Source organism: Oxyura jamaicensis, chromosome 3, assembly GCF_011077185.1.
Source record: "Oxyura jamaicensis isolate SHBP4307 breed ruddy duck chromosome 3, BPBGC_Ojam_1.0, whole genome shotgun sequence".
Taxonomy (NCBI): domain Eukaryota; kingdom Metazoa; phylum Chordata; class Aves; order Anseriformes; family Anatidae; genus Oxyura; species Oxyura jamaicensis.
Genome location: NC_048895.1, coordinates 47,802,118 through 47,814,975, shown reverse-complemented (window position 1 = coordinate 47,814,975; position 12,858 = coordinate 47,802,118). Strand labels below are relative to the sequence as shown.

Below are 12,858 nucleotides of genomic sequence, written 5' to 3'. Positions count from 1 at the left end.
AGGAGTAAGATCAAAGTGTTGTTTACCAATGTTTTCCCCACAGGCTTTCTGTACTGGAAGTGTGTATGAGAGTGTAAACTGGGCCTTCCACTATCCTATATCCTGCAAGAAAGTCTACAAGTGACCCTGTCACATGCTTGTGATGGAACAAAGCCTGATTTTTTTGGTGAGCCAGGATACTCATTTCACATCTTATTAGATAATGGATGAGTTGTAAAATCAGTTCTGTGGCAAAAGACCACCCTGGAGGCTGATCGGTTTGTCAGAATAAATAGGCATCTCCCCACAGAAATGCATTAAGCACTCCCATTTTATGGCAAAGCATGCATCATAAAGAAAACGTAGGTCATTTACAACAAAGCAGTTTGCGATAGCTCCATTCATTTTTTACATCCAGACATGAAAAATATAATAAAGTTTCAGTAGTGAAATACAGCAATTGCAAAAGTGCTGTCATTTAACTTCTATTTTGTGGCTTCATTAATATTAATACAGCTATTTTGCGTTTGGAAATATAAGGATTTAAGTTGTTCAGTCAGGATTTAATACTTCTGCATAAATTTAATATTAGTATGTGTTTAAAAAACACTATAAATAGTGTAATTACTAACAACAGTCGCACTTTCTTACCCTGTATTTGCCGAAAGGTTGGCATATTACAGTGATAACATAAATTGTTCAAGAACAGTGAATTTAGCACTTACTGTTGTTACCCTTGAAAGATTCTTCAGCTGGAAAGCAACTAGCACAAAGAATAAATCCCAAAGGTCTGAAACCTACCCTCTAGGTTTACGCATTAAAATGAGGATTAGCAAGGAAATCCCCAAAGTACTTGAGGGATTTGGGCACTGGAATAAATATATAACCTGCATATATGCTATTAAAGGCTTTCGAGTATCTGTAAAAATGTATGATAGGCCGAAGCAGACATTCTGAATACAAGTGATCTCAAAACAGGAGGTATAAAAAATCTCAACAGAAATCCAGAGCCTGTTTTAAAAATCCTCCTACCTTTATCATCACTCAAAAGGTAGAATCAGTCCCAACTCTGGACAGTTCAATGGAATTTGTACCCCACAGCTGACACGTGCGGTGCCAAGAGTGATGCTGAAAGAAACCTAGGATGACGAAACCAAGCTGTAGTCTCAGTTATTCCTGACCAGACCATGCATAAAGTTTCAAGTTTGGAAGAGGGAACAGAATGTAGCTCTAATTTTTAAGGAAAGGAAAATGAGTTTGTCATTTATATGCTGAACTGGTATTGGAAGCAGGATTTTGCCATTTCTTTTTTCACAACATTTGTAAGATTTGCTTTCTTTTTTTTTTTTTTTTTTTTTTTTCAATCTCTTGCCTACTCCACACACCTTTTCTTTTGTTTCTAACACTGATCATTTCTCCCTTTAAAGCTTGCAAAGTATTCCTGTTAAAATCATCTTTCTTCCAACTTCAATGCAGTACTCCCATTCCTGAATTCCCACATGAAACTTCAACTTTTGGCTCCCTACTGTTAATCTTAAGTTAATCTTCTACTCAGATATTGCTTTTCTTTTCCATTCTCACCTCCTCCTGTGTCTACACAGCGAAATGAAGGCAAGGCTGCAGTGAGGTAGTCATAGCTGAGGTCTAAGCTGCAGCACTATGGGTGCACTGCTAAGGACTTTGTGAGCTGACAACTCAAGCGTGTACCCAGATTTCTTACCAGACTTCTGCAGTCTATGTTGAAATCTGGGCTGCCATGCTTCCCCTCCTACAGTTACCACTATTAGCTAGACTGAAAACTGACCAAGTGTGACATATGGTTTGGCCAAGCGTTTCTTCCAAAACAAACACTGAAGCCCACGTTAAAGATAGCAAGTGAGGAAAGACCCACTCATACCTCTGGCACTGTGTTTTAATGGCCCTTCAAATCATTGTTAAAAATTGTAACTAACATCTACTTTGACTCTCCCTGGATTCAGCTTCCAGACACTACTTTCTGCTTCACAATTCTCTGCTAAACTATCTTCCAGTATCTCCTATTTTCTTTCTGTAAAGGTACCTATGTACTGTAATCATGATACCCCTGCATCTTCTCTAACCTAAGCAGAGACACTCTAAGTTTCTCACTGGATAAGCCGTTCTGTTAGTCCCTCTGTCCAGCTCCAAATCATATTAATGGCACTTTTCTAGGGACTTGCTTTTGACATTAATTATATTTGACTAATCTTTGTGTCATTGCTGTGCTGTATCAGCAGAGTCTTTTTATTTACTTCTGGATCACTGTCAAGTATTGAATTGTGACAGGTATGCTATCAGTCCCTGTTGAATGCTGCTAGCAATACCCTGCTGATCATGCACTCTTCACAGAAAGACTGCTTTCTGTGATCCGTCAGTTCGTAATCCACACAACGACCAACCAGGGAAGCATGCATACTATACCTTCTGACAGTGATGAGACAATGCTGCTGCACACATTCTAAACATTGCAATTGGAACCCAGTCCCCTAAAACTCTTTATGGATATGTTATGGTGGTGATTTCCATACCGGAATATTCTGTAGATTGAAGTCTTACAATATATGAAATTGGTTTTGTGCAATTACTTTTTCTTATCAAATTTATAATCTCATCAAAGAATGAAATCAGTTCCTTCTGATACGACCTATTGTCACTGAGAATACATTGACTAGCAATATTATCAAAATTCTTCTGTCTTCTCTGTTCCTTTGTCTTTTTTCCTTGATCTTCCCTCATTCATTCAGTGCTGTCTGTCTGGGTCAGTCAGTACAGATGGGAGTCATGAAAATTCAAGCTACTGAATGAAGGCAGGATCAACATTTCCATCACTACTGTAGCTTTCTGTCAGTAGCATAAAACTAGCATGCAAGAGAGGCCAAGGTCCCTCAGAACCATGACTGTATGAACAAACAAAAATTACAGATCTCTCACCTTTCATTTAAAATACAGGGATTACAACTTTTATCTTGCCTTTTCAGGAAAATGTATTTTAAGAAATCAACCTTCAACAACTCTATTCATTCCTTCCTCTAAAACCAAGTCACCCCACCTCCCTAAGCAAAACAGAAGTGTACTACATTACTATCATAATTCACGCTAAAGGAGAAATAAACCATAGATTACAAGCGTTAACTTTATTATTAAGTGAGTTGCTAAAAAAGAAATATGAAGACCTATTGTAATGGGAGCAGTCTATAGCATATTGTTAAGAGAATACAAGGCAAGTAAATTATCTCTTATTAAAAAAAAAAAATACAGACACAAACACACAAAATAAATGTCATACTCTTTGCTGTACTATTGCTGTGAACTACAGGTATTGGATTGACTTTGCTTCTGGCACTTTTTATTATCCAGGATCAAGTGTGAGACCATCAGCCCCATACCCTGTCTTTTGATATTTCTTGTGCTTACAGCAAGAACCTTTAAAAACAGAATATTTACCATCTGCAATAGCTACATTTACTTAGGATTTGTGGCTTTGGCAATTGTCAATTATAGAATACCCACAAATACTACAACGAAGATAAATGCCACAGTAGAAAAAGTATCCATTTTAATGACACCAGCTCTATCAGATATAAAGCATGGTAGTACTTGCAGAGCAATTTTCGTCTTTTTCCTTACACTAAAGTACACATACTTACTATGCACATTTCATCTAAAATTAAACTTTTGTGAGGAGCATGACAATCTGTCAAAACACAGTATCAAAAATGTAGTTGTAGTCTCTGTGCAGCTTTTGCAATCCAAGAGCGATTTGCCATCAATATTATAAGAAGTAATTTTCTATAAACATTAAAAGCTTTAAATGCAGGTCTGTGTCAAAATGTCTTAGAAATTTCAATGTTTTTCTTTTGAATCTAAAAGTGAAAGCCTCCCTCCTAACTTCTACAAAACAACCCATGGGCTCATACCCTGAGATCTAAATGACAGCATGTGCACCCCGGGACTCTTCGGTGAGTGCTGATGAGCTTGTGTTTGCAGACTTTCCTGGAGCTTGTCTTGCATCAGGCTTCATTAACCTAAAGACGGTTTGATAAAATGGACAGCATAAGCTCAGAGAACCTCTCTCAGACCTCCCCAAATCTACTGTTTGCTGATTTATGTGGCTGAGCAATCATCATCCCTTTTGAATTGCTCTGTGCTACAAGTGCTGCAAAGGATAGAACATAAGGAAGAAGCTAAGAGGAGCCCAGGTGCTTCTCTGAGGTGAAATTACTGCAGACACCTGTAGAAGAAGGGATGATGCTCTTTACAGATTACTCTGCTGCATGCCTACACACAAAGGTATTGCACAATCTTGTTCTTAGCATGTGGATGGGATGTGGGACTTACTATTCCAGAAAATAAGAATGAAAAATCTGTAAAGCAGAATTTGTAACAAAATTTTGTGGTATATTGACACTACAAACCCCTGTTGTTTGTGGTGCTATTATGTGTGCATAATAGAGTCAGATCTTGTGATCACTGAAGAATCTCAACTGATAGCTGACTACCCAAGCAAACATGAGTTCAAACACCACAAGATTTTCAAAGTGGACCATGGATTTAGTTCTCTGGACAGACATAGACAGCCCTGGCATTTGCACAGCTTTTACTGTGAGAAGAACTATCCTGTGCCCTGGGGCACTGGGAAAAGATGCCCAGAATGATGATGACCAAACTACCTCTGGAAAAGGAAGTCAAACAAGCCTAAGAAAAGTAGCACACAGCAAGATGCTCATGTCCCTGTTGTCTACCTCACCTGTGCCAGAGCTGCAGACAGCTAAGGAAAGAGCCAGACTTCCAGTTCATCATGCTACAGAGACTGTGACAAGTCCTCAGATTTTAAACATCGCTGCTTAGAGGAGCTCTCCCTAACTCCAGAAACAGCTGCTGCCACTGGGACACTGATTCCTCAGAATCAGATGCCTGGTCAGAGCCAGGCATCATCCTCTGCTCTTCACCCCTGTGTATCCAGATCTCCTCTCTGCCTCCTCATTCCCATGCAGCTGTTGTCTAGACCCTTCCTTCTTTTGGTGGCAAAACTCAATTTTACGTACAGCTTACACTTGAGAAGCTTTAAGCTAGTCCTGCTGGAAGTCTTACAGCCATGTCAATAATCTGTGGCTAATGCAACAACAGTGTGTTTGGGATCTGGACTACTGGCATGTGCTGCACTATGCTAGGTGGATGTTTCAGCACCACTTGGATCTGGCTTGAGGGTGCACAAATAGAGAGAGTCCTCACTTCACTGTACTACAGTCATGACAAGGAAATTAAATTCAGTATTATGTTCTTGCTGGCACCTCTGGAGATAAAAAAGCAATTGTTCATTGGCTTAATTCTGTTCCCATTGAAGTAACTGAAGTGGTACAGACACCTAACTACACATATTTCGTGGTATCAGGGTATTTTTATCCCTGGATGACTAAGAAAATGTGAAGTAGATGAAGGTAAACTTAGATTTTTACAAATGATTTCCATAATAATTTACAAGGTATTTCTGTGAGGAAACACTGGATGCAAACAAACAATTACTGCCACTTTGTCATTTAATGAGTATAAGGAACATTGTTAAGGCAGCCAAAATATGTACCTAAATGTGATGTTTTAAAAAACTTTAATCTAGCAGATTATAACCAAACCTCTAAATGCATAGTACATATAGGCACATATTAAAACTACACTGTGTATCTCTCCATCTCTCCCACTAACACTAGCAGAAATCAACCATAACTCCAATGGTACAATGCTACGTTTACCTTAGAACACATGAAGTCAGAGCATGAGTTATGCTCTCAAGTAAAAAAGCAATAGCATATATGCTGTCACTACTTCAGTGGATACAAGCAAGAATATGAAGTAAAATTTTGTATGAAAGGAAGCATTATTTATAGGGAGCTATGATGTAAAGAGGGAAAATCAGTTACCTTGAGATACCTTTAGAAACAGAGACAGCATTTTATAGCATGCATAACGGCATAGCATTGGAAAATATTTTTACTGTAGAAGATGTGTCATTTTACATGTGTGTTGTCAAAGTTGACTTTTTGAACAAAGTGGTTGGAAGTTACAGTAAAATATCACTTCTCTCAAGTTTGAAAAAGATATGTTATGCTGAATGCATGTATCTGTTCACAAGGAATGTCATGAGGAACAAATTTTACTGCCTGTCCCTTTACCTCTGTCTGTAGCATCTTTGGAGTTCAATTAATATACCCTCAAACAATAAGACAAACTAAGCATGCATTTCATTCACGTCCTGATTGCCAGGTTAAATCTAAAAAAACAAAACAAAACAAAACAAACAAAGAAAAAAAGCCTACCTAGCAATACTAAAATTTTTTCAGAAGATGGCAGCAGTGAAACAGGAATCAGCATAGAAGGTCTTTTCTAAGCTTTTGCAAATGAGAAAGAGTCTGAAAAAATCATAGTCAACAGCTAAGATCCAGTCTAGGGTTACTAACAGCTAATACATCTGATACATGCAAAACTAGTCCTGACAAGACAGTCTCATAAAGAAACAGTATTCAGATGCACTAAAACTCATAAAAAGGAACAAGAGGTGCTCCTTGTTTCAAGGACATTGCATCTTATTTCTCTTGAATCTGGCAACAGCTGAAGCTCCATAAAAAGAACATAAATATGACAATCTAGCAAATAAAATAGCATAAATAATGTATCTCAGATAACTGTGGTGCTGTTTTAAGCATTTCACATCATATTAAGCCTTCACATCATATTCTAGGTGTAACCATTGCTTTTTATGACTATAAACAGTCATGTAGCCTATGTGTCAGGCAGAGCAAAAAAGAATGAACAAATGCATTTGTTTCTTTTAAGGGAATGCCTACCTACTGCACATGGCTACAACAAGAGTGAGTGTCCTAGTAGTACCTAGATTAAGCACAGTGTTAGGATCTTTCTCTGATACATTGTTTTTTGGAGGGTAGGGGATTTGGGGAGGGGGATAATATTAAACCACAATTCTGCTTCTAGTTTGTGTTTGTCTTATGAACAAGTGAATTCTTTAAAATTAGGGAGTAATCTACAATCATCAAAGCCAGCTTGTGCTTTCAAAGACCAACACCATCCAGTTCAACAACTGAGCATGGATGTGCACTCTGCTTGGTTCAAATTCAGAGCATGAATACTGAAAGAAAAAAAAAAAAAAAAAAAAAAAAAAGCTGCGTTAGATGATTCCAATTAGAGGTGTTTCTGAGCCTGAATATTGGCACTGAATGACACAGGGAAACTTAGGGCAGATTGCAAAAACGGATGAAAATTTGGTGTTAAACCTCAGTCTACAGTTAGATACAGCCAAACAGCAGAACACCATCAACTCCAAACTCTGAAGGATAGATTTAGACTCAGGGTCTGCGATTCCAAGTAATCTGAAAAAAATGAATGAATTAAAATAATAATAATAATAATAAAGATTTGAAAGAGAAGCAAGAAGGAAATTGCAAGAAATTTTGAAAATCTTCAGATCTGGTTTTCCTGAATGAGGCATCATCTGTGCAAAATATTCTGTAAAACACTGTTGAAGAAAGCATTGGAATAATAATGAAAATATCACGCTTCATCTGTCAAGGAAGAAAAGCAGGTAGCTTCTCAAGAAACACAGCTTGCTGATCAAAAATCAATGGTAGCTGGGCTGGTTCATGCCAGGAGTCCCCGGTTGCAACCCAGAGCTCCCATTAAGGATCCCTCAATTTATATTCCTTGTTTTCAGTGTGAAGGCTCTACATGGTTTCAAGTAATTTTCTTCTGAAAAAAAGACAGTTTTTAAAGTTACACAGTTTGTGCTAACTGTGTTCACAGAGTAAATACTTAGTCAATAATGTGACTTCTTGTCTGACCTTTCAAACAGATCTTTTTCTGGTTTGTTGATCCTAGACATTTTTGTAGTGTAATTATCTAAACCACCAAAAAGGATCTGTGAAATGTAAGCTCACAATGTTATTAGTTGGTTTACAGGAAATGCAAACTATTTGGCACCTACTTCTGCATCCTTTTGATGAACCACACACTAAATATTTTAGAAACAGAAATTCTACATTAAGAATCTAAATAGATATACCTGTGTATAAAATCAACAAATGTCATATATTGGCATATACTGACAAGTACCAAGATCTCTGTCTACAAAAAATACATTCCATAAATCTTGCTTATTTATCAAAAATAATTTTACAACTCCATAATTCTCTTACTTTTATTTGGATTTCTGAAATATCTATGGATCATCCAACATGCACTATATTTTTTCAGTTGCCTGGGAGGGCAAACATTGCAAGACACAAGCAATTCAGAAGGTTTCTGGGGTGTACTGATGACAATTCCCTGGCACAAGTGAAGAATAAGCCCAAAAGGGGACACAGTTCTCATACTTCCATCAAGGAAGAACTGGTTGCAGTTGTGAAGATGGAAGGCAGCCTAGGCTGCAGTGAACACAGCATGATGGTGTTCAGGATCCTGTGAGGAGGGAGTAAGGCAAAGAAAAATATAGGACCACAAGATCTGACCTCAGGAGAACATACTTTGGTCTGTTCAGGGGTCTGCTTGGGAAAATCCCATGGGAGGGAGCTGGCCCTGGAGAAAAAAGAAAAAAGAAAAAAAAAAGGGATACAGAAGACCTGGTTGATGTTCAAGGATCACCTCCTTCAAGCTCAGTGGTCCATCTTAACCATCAGGAAGTCAAACAAAAGTAGCAGCAGACCTGCCTGATGAACAAGGATCTCTTGGTTAAACCTGGACATAAAAAGGAAGCATGTAAGAGGCAGGAGCAGGATCCAGAAGGAGTATAGGCACATTGTCCAAGGATGCAGGGATGGTGTTAGGAAAGCCAAAACCCACCTGGAGTTGAATATGGTAAGTACCATGAAAGCCATTAAGGACTTCTACAGATATATCACCAACAAAAGGGAGACCAAGAAAAATGTAGGCCCACTGCTGAATCAGTGCATTGGATTTGGTGACAAAAGACATGGAAAAATACAAGGTACTCAATGCCTTCGTCACCTCTGTCTTTACTGGCAAGACTTGCCTTCAGGAATCCTAGGTCCCTGAGACCAGAAGCTCCAGTCTGGAGCAAGAAAGGTTTGTTCTTGCTGAAGAAGGATCATGATAGGGGATTACAGTCTGGGCAAAACAACAGATTGCACTAAACCAAAACCCAGTCCTTCACTCCTTTCTCAACATAGTCAGCAAAGCAGATGTAATCCTTAAAACCCTTGAAACAAAGATCTGCACATGCACAAGTTCAGAAGGACCACTCCAAGCTGGAACTTGTGCACCACATGGGAGTAGAACAGACCTCTGTATAAAGACATTTTATGCTCAACTAAAACACATCCACAATCCAGTCTTGATTCAAAAGATCCACTGCAAGAAGACAAATCAACACAGTGCACCTGAGTGCCAGTGTTGGCAGGAGCAAAGGCTTCTTGTCATCTCAGAAAATCATGATCCAGTCCCTCCAAGTACCACTACGAGGTCCCAAAACCTACTGACAGGTCTTTTTTTTTTTTTTTTTTTTTTTTTTTTTTTTTTAAGAGGAACTCTAACCTGGCACTGTTTCTGGAATTAATGACTGCAGTGCAAATGATCTATTTCTTTAGAATAAGCACTTATTGCTGATGAATGCTTCATTTATTTACTACTTCTAAGACACAGATTTGGTAGGGCTTATTGTTTGTTTTTAATAAGAAAGAGAGCTGAAGAATTAATCTTATGTGACAATTAGGTTGTGTTATGATGATTTGATTATATATGAAATTGCTTGCTAATGGGGCCAGATCCTGGGCTCATGGAAATGGGCACAACTCCATTTTCTCCAGCAGAGCTACATTAAATTGTAGGTTCTCAGGATCAGGGCCTACCTGCCTGTTTCTGACATCGAGTATATAAATTCATATGTCTCTATGTCATCAAGAGTCACTACACAAGCAGAGCACACATCTCAGTATTTGTCATCTGAGATATTGTGCTGCAGTAACTCACCTCTTCCTGGGCCTCCTCCCACTCGTTACTCTTCATATGCATTCCATCTGTGTTCTTTTTTTTCCCCCCATTCCTCTGACTACATTTACATCTTGACTCTCTTCGCTGCACTCCTGAAATAAAACTTTTCTCTTTTCTTTTTTTCCTTTAAAATCCTTTTTTCCCCATGCCTTTAAAACCTCATTGTCATAAAACAACCTATTGAAATTTCTCTTCTCTTTTTCTCCATCTCCCAACACCTTCACTTTTCTTTTATTCATATCTGAAAACATTATTCCTCTCACATCACTCCTGACCATAGGAACAGCCTCATAATCACTGTTAGAACTTATTAAAAGCAAAAATATGCTTGTAACAATGATAAAAAATGTTATTATACCAACGCCAGTAAGAACAATACTACTGTCTAACATATGGTGTATCTTTTCTTCCTCTCATCTCCTTCCCTGCTCTCAAAAGGCTCAGAAGCAGCCACACCTGGAAGCCTTCCAGCTATGAAACCACATGATTTTGGAGTGCTCCTAGGGTAGGAACAAAAAGAAATGTTTTTTGTAGATATTCACCTCTTCTACCTCAGGAGGCATCCTGAAGGCATGCTATGCAAATCAGACTATTGTAAGTAGGGTAGCATGTTCTAAATTCTATATTCAGGACCTGCCTAAAAAGAACATAATTAATCAAGGGAAAAAAATTTTGCTTTTTTATTTTTTTTTTTCTATATAATATTCAGAAAAAACCTAGCCTGAAGAAATTACCACTGTGTGTCTAATTCACCTACATGAACACACATGCCTGTTGGTCTATTCTGTTGTTAAACATGATATTTTGGCCTTTTCAGTTTTTGCATAAATCAAATAAAAAATATTCCAATGGATTAGCGATAAACAGCAATGTACCATTTATCTTGAAATAATTATAGTCTGGTGGAAGGTGTCTTTTTTTTTTTTTTTTTCCTCTTTTCCTCTCAAAATTTGACTTCCTTTGCTGCTAGGAATTTAAAGCAAAGATAAAAAAGGAAATAGGCACTGTTATTGTATGACCCCGCTATATTTTTGTTCTTCTGCTTCAAAGGCAACCTGCCAGCTCACACAGAAAACAAAGAAAGGTTACTTCTGCGAACGGTATTAAAAGCACTGAACAATAATGGCCCCAAACCACTACAGCTCCCAGCTGTCTTATTGCAGTATTTGGGGGTTATTATTAAAGCTTTTTATTAAATAACGATGATTAGTAAAACTTGTTTTGATTCTTATGTTGTATTGCCTTTATTTAGCATGTTTACTGCAGCTGTGTGCCACAATGCACCACAGCAATGCACCATAAGCTCCTTCTGACTTCAATCTGATTTTTGGATACACAGGAGGTCAGAATTTTTCTGTAAGAAGCAAAACAAAAAGAGGCAGTGCATGTACTCAAGTGGAAAAATCATGTGTTTTTTTTTTTTTTTTTTTTTTTCAAGTAGAGAAGGATTTTAATGTGCTCATATGTGATATATGCTGGAGAATTCCACTGGAGAATCAAGTGTGCATCACACTTCTCAGATGCGATATGACAAAATTATAGTTTATGAAAACCTGTTGGATTTTAAAGGAAAATGAACCAATTTGAGTCACACTTTAAACTATCCGTGTTTTCTGTTAACAAAGTGTGTTATTTTTTCAAATTAAAAATGGTTGCAAACTTCAAAATTCTAGCTCTGTTATCAACATTTTGTTCGATCTCATGTTCAAGGAACAAGTTAGAAATGAATTTGATGCTTAGGTTCATCTCATTTTATAGGGCTTCTGTTTGTGGATTCTGGCACTCAAGGTGTCAGTGTCTAGTTCCAGGAACTGGTTTGTGCCCATCACTTGTTAAGGCAAGAACAGAAAGTCAAAATTACCAACTGTTTCCTGTAGCTTCACAGTCTGTTTATTTAATTCAAATTTTCTAAGAGCTTGTATTAGAAATATAGAAGGCCGAGTAATTGAAACAAGTGATTACTTCTGTGAGGCCTTACCAACATACAGTTTTTGTACACATGATAATTGATGAGTCAACCTGCAGCCAGTCTTTGTAAATCTAATTTTATTTGTATTGTCTATTATGAAATTTTATCTTAAATGAGAAAATAATATGAAATATTTGTGGTTGTCTTGGTGTTGCTATTGGGCCATCTCAGCCCACTAGCAGCTCTGCAATCAAATCTGTCCACACTTCTATAGTTTTTCAAAGGAAACTAGTATTAAACTGATCCCTTTCTTGACTTTGGTCTAAGTGCCTTCCCGTTATACACATCCGATATACAATGGATATGCATCTTAGCACTGAACTGTAGACAATGGAAAAGCTATAAACATATAAAAGTAGCATTTCTGCTAAGACCCTGACATTAAGCTTGTCCATCAACTGCAGAAAATGTAAGGCTTACCAAGATGTGTGGTACTCTGAGATAACGCATGCCTTGGGGGTGTTGTGAAGTATGAAGGAGAAGCAAATGCTTTTAGTGACCTGCCAGTGTTATCTTACTGTAACATACGCACCTTGGAATAGCCTACAAAATTATAAAATAGCCCCAAACTCACAGAAAACTAAATATATTTTTAAATTTAACAACTAAACAAAAGAAATGAGGTGCATAATAATTAAATGGCCAGTAAAGAGCAAATAGCTTATGAAATGTTTCATTTCTGAACTGCTGAGGAGAATAATAGGCAGGGTCACAGGTGAATGAAATAAAATGTCATGTACATTCTTCATGCTATTCAAGCATAGCAATTTTCCCAAAAGGTTCTTCATTAAAACAAAAATGGAATAATGGAAAAGATAGTTTGGAAAGATTCTTTTCTCTTCTCTTCTCTTCTCTTCTCTTCTCTTCTCTTCTCTTCTCTT

The 12,858-nt window shown here is 37.5% G+C and overlaps 1 protein-coding gene across 1 annotated transcript in view; it reads right to left on the bottom strand.

Moving 5' to 3' along the window:
* Nucleotides 1-12,858, bottom strand: part of PRKN (parkin RBR E3 ubiquitin protein ligase) — a 743,993-nt gene that overhangs the window by 18,331 nt on the left and 712,804 nt on the right. The window lies entirely within an intron of this gene.